The sequence below is a fragment of the Penaeus chinensis genome, chromosome 7 (genome assembly GCF_019202785.1).
Source record: "Penaeus chinensis breed Huanghai No. 1 chromosome 7, ASM1920278v2, whole genome shotgun sequence".
NCBI lineage: Eukaryota > Metazoa > Arthropoda > Malacostraca > Decapoda > Penaeidae > Penaeus > Penaeus chinensis.
Genome location: NC_061825.1, coordinates 39,294 through 44,293, shown reverse-complemented (window position 1 = coordinate 44,293; position 5,000 = coordinate 39,294). Strand labels below are relative to the sequence as shown.

Genomic DNA, 5,000 nt, shown 5'->3' with positions numbered 1-5,000 from the left:
CAGAAATTCCAGTAATTGAAATATAGTAGTAGATTTATTTGTTGAAAAAAATGTGATTCCAGACAGTGTTGTCCACAGGTAGAGTGAAAGTTTGCTAAATTCAATGAGCAAATATTTTATCGTAGCCTTGTAATGTAGGAATCAAATGAACCAATTACATACACCATACTTATTTATACATGCTTAAGTTACATGGATGTAAATAATAGCTATTTTATCTTAGTTAACTTAATTTGAGCAACATACAAGGCTGAATCAGTTAACAAATTTTCACTGCTTATTGGCACTAGCAACAGGTCTTGCGCGTGGTCACTTGTTCACACCTGAACTCATGCTTCCGCTTCTGCTTTCAGGATTCAGTTTTATTGTCACCTTTACACAAGAGCTTTTTTTATTTTAAGGATTAAATGGGATTCAGAAAAAAATACAAGTATTTGGGGGAAGGGCAAAAAAGAAGAAAAAAAGAAAAAAGTGCTCTTAGAAAAAATAAGGGTGGGTAGGAGTGAAAAACAAAGTATATATATATATATATATATATATATATATATATATATATATATATATATATATATATATATAAATACACACACACACACAAAAATCTTGCCATGTTAAAAGACAAAAGGACAACCCATGCAAATTACCCCCCTAAGTGAGCATAGTGATACACTGGTCCATGATATCAAATTATTCTCATTATTTAGATACTTAGTTTTCTTTCTTTTCTCTCTCTTTCTTTTGGTGCATTTCCAAGGTGACTACATGTGGAGATGAGGGCAACGGTGCAGCTATGAGGCAGAAGTGTCAAGAGGACGGATCTTTGGACAGGTTATCTTCGATCACCGTAGGCATATTTTAATACATTTGGGAAAGCGTCGGTTCCAATTGTATATATAAATATTTTTTTGAAGGGGTGAAGTATAGGCCAATTTTGGTAAGATAAATAGAGAATGTAGTTTGGGAGGAGAATTTACAAAAAAAAAAAGAAAAAAAAAGAAAGAAAAAGAAAAAGAAAAAGAAAAAGATAAAGAAAAAAGAAAAGAAAGGAAAATTGGTTTTGTTTGATCTTTAATTAATAGCCATTTCAGCTCCCCACCATTTATGTCCATGATATGCAGGAAATAATAATAATAATAATAATAATAATAATAATAATAATAACATAGTATATTCTGGCCACCGTTTTTTCCTGACAAAATTTCAGTCGCGTAATTTTGGATTTCAATGCCTGAGTCAAACTTTTACTGGTCATGAGGGGGCAGGAGAAAATCTCAAATGGAAGCCAAATTTCCTTATCTAAGTCATTAACTACAGTTTCTGGATTACAGATAAAAGATGGTAAAAAGTCTAATTGTGTAATAAACAAAATCACTCATTTAGTTGCTTGCATCTTGGTCACAGTTGAGTTGTAGTAAAACATGCCTCAGAAAAGTAGAACAGAAAAAGGTATGCTACATTTAATATTTATCAAGTGCAGTAAATAATGATAATAATAATAGTAATAATCAATAATCAATAATAATAATAAAAATAGTAATAACAGCAATAATAGTCATAAAAATAATAACTAATAATAGTAATAATGATGATGATAATAATAACAATAATAAATAATATTACTTAGGGGTTAAGGAAGGGGAAGGGGTCAAGAAAACAATAAAATATATCCGTTAAAAAGCATAAAAATATGAAGAAGAGGTATTTCTATGTTAATGTAATAATTATAATTAGGCTTTTCACTAATATGCCACCCAAAGAATATAATCAACAATAAATTATCATAAAAATAACAATAATAACTTCTAATGGGGAGTTTTTCAGCATATGATTTTTTTTCTTCACTTCATAACCTCATAACCAAACCCCATTCACACACACACCAGCCTCCTTGGAATATTTTAACAGGGGCTGAGAATTAAGTTCTTTCACACCGTTTAAATACAACTCGCACACTAGATCAACCGTACAGTCATATTCCATTAAAACAGTCAGAAAACATTTAGACATTATCATTTTTTTTCTTCTTATATATTAGACACAAAAAATTTAAAGTCACATGACATTATTTGACAACAGTCTTGCTTTTCCATCAACAAATCTAAGCCTTCCTTTTTTTTCCCTCTCTCTAATTATTTATATATATATAAAAGAGAGTTTTAAAAAGGGAAATCAAGACAAAAACAAAAACTGAAAGTGTCTACACTGTATATCACAGTTTTAACCTAATATACCATTAAAAGGTTACATTACCATCAATAACTCTATTTATGTAAGCACATGTCCAATTCAAAATTACATATTAGAATAGTTTACTGAACAGGAAGAAAATATCTATATTACAAAAATCCACATTACGAGGAGATTTTGCCTTCCATCAAACACATTTGTGATTATCCAATCAAAAGCACTACAACGAAAAGATACAGAAATCATTTTTTTCAGAAATATATGAAAAAGAGAGAGAGACACAGGGAGTCAATAAGATAAATAATTATATAGTAAGCTGCATGGGAAAAGATAATGAAAAGAATGTACGAGTAGTTTTAAGGATTTGTGTTTTGAAGAAAGATTAAATTCATGTATACAAATATTTATTTAATTTTCAAACAAAATATTAACATGTCAATATCAGAGCATTCAACTCATGAAAAAAAGGAAAAAGAAAAATATATATATACACACACATAAAGATGGGTCACAGTTTCTCCCGGTGGGAATCCAGTTCACATTTTCAAAAATAATCTATTCTAAATAATAATTGTAATGATTACAGTAATAATAATTAAAGAAGAAGAAAAAAATTACTTCAAAAGTAACATTCTTTGGTTTATTTCATTTAATTACAAACAAGTTGAAATTTTGTCCAATTGTTCCTTAAAATTTTCCCCACTCTCTGAACAGCAAGTTTACATATCGTCAGAACTTATTATACACTGGTTTACAATTTAGTTACAAGATAAAATACTGCAGACCAAAGACACACACTTATATAATGTATCCTGTGGCTTCATACGTACAAAATCCTTCTGCCTTTTCTTTCATTACAAGTTTGTAATGGACAAATAGCATGATTTTTCTACTCCCCATCTTATTTTCAGTCATGTTCATGTTGGTTTTCCACATCCTTCTTTCTTTAGTGTATCAGCTGTCATTATTTTTTTGACATTTAAATGATAATATACAGTTAAGATGTGTTATGGAATATATTCATGGCTAATTAAGTATTCATAAAGGAGCTAGTTACAATTTGAACTATTTACGAACAAAGAACGTATTAATTCAAAACTTTCAGGGGGCGTATAAAACCACACATAACCACAGAGTAATGTTTCTGGGAAGAGTCAATCATTCTGTAATACACATTGTTCCTTCTCTCTCACTCTTATCTTTCTTGCTCTACATATTACACATAAAAGACAGTACTGGTAGAAAAGCACATCGACAAAATGAAACATACTATTTTTTTTTCTTTTTTTTTTTTTTAGTTTTATTTTACCCTATTACCTAAGGTCTACCAACTAGCCAAATCAATGCTTAACCATAAACCAGACTAGAGTGGGTGATTTCTTGCCCATGTTCGTGAATCAGCCATTTTGAACCTTACTTGGAATTTCAATAAGGTTTATTACCTTGCGCGCACCCTAAATAAATAAATTGGAAAAAATATATCCATCACATTTGAAAAAAAGAAAGAAATGATCATACTGTGCACCTTTTAGCGTAGGGGTAGGGGGGTCCCCTATAATGCGTTTCCACACTCACTGGTAGAGTATATGGTATCTCCCTCTCATTCACACAAAATATTGTAGCAAATATGTTGGCACTGAGAATGATACTGCCTAGGGTCCTAAGTCTAAGAACAAGTAACAGGTTGATGGAAAAAGAAAAATGGAACTATCTTTTTTCTTCTAACATGTACTCCGATTGCTCACTTTTATGTCAAAACAGTTGATGCAAATGGATATCACCTTGATATCCTCCTAAAGAATGGCTCTTCAAAATATATATATATCTTACACATACACACTTTACCTCAATAAAGTATGACTGGTTGTAGTTGCTAGCTGAGCTAAGCCAAGATAATTTCTTTTACACCAACCTTTTTTTTCAAAAAGAAAGAACTTAAAAAGGCTGATCATCTCCCAATGAAATTATGATTAATGGAGACAGGAAAACAACAACAAAACTATGTTTATATATTTTTTCTTTTTCTTAATAACTGTAAATCTGAATTTTACCTTGCTTACTTCTCACTGTTATGTTCCATGTTACTAGAGCCAAATGAGTCTCTTGCTATTTCTAGCAATTAATAATTATAGCCTTGCAAAGAATCTCTAGACAATAATAATCCATGCAAAGAATTTGGACTTCATCCGTGAGCATAATTTTACTGTTTAATAATCAGCCTTAACTAGTGTTCTTTTGGTTTTCCTTTTTCATCTACGAACAAGAGACTAATAATAGTACACTCGATAATTCTCACATGAACATTTCCAAAAACAGACCAAATTATGTAAATGTTCGTTAAACTTACTGACGTGAAAATTATAATGCCTTTGTACTTACAAGCACAGCAGGAACTCTGGCTTTCCTCACCAACAGAGTGTCAGTCTGTGTAAAAACTCCCTGTTCCACTAACATGACACTAGATTATAATAAACCGAAACTTGAAATTGCTATGACATTTGCTTTAGCTCTCCTAAAAGAAAAAAGAAAAAGAAAGACAAATAAACTGATGTAGGTTATATCTAATCAGAGTGATGTCCCGAGGTAACACTGTGAATGTCGACTTCATTACCTATAAATCTCACTGAAATTCTGGATAAGGGTAAAAATTGCTGGTTGTGTCATAATTGGTTTCCTGCAGTAAAGAACTGGAAGCTTGATTTATGTTTTTTTTTCCTTTCTTTCTCTCTATATATATACAAAAAGACTAAGGGTATTTCATGTACAGAACATTGAAGTTGTAAAAATGGCAACTTGAGAAAATTCTGCACATA

General features: G+C 30.7%; 1 protein-coding gene across 2 annotated transcripts in view; it reads right to left on the bottom strand.

The window, feature by feature from the left end:
• Positions 1 to 2,574: 2,574 nt before the first annotated feature.
• The window catches only part of LOC125027106 (low-density lipoprotein receptor 1-like), a gene marked incomplete at its 5' end in the record, with an annotated part of 10,539 nt that continues 8,113 nt past the window's right edge, over positions 2,575 to 5,000 (bottom strand). For both annotated transcript variants that reach the window (XM_047615932.1, XM_047615931.1), the window contains 1 exon segment: positions 2,575 to 5,000. This exon segment is cut by the window's right edge and continues 1,020 nt beyond it.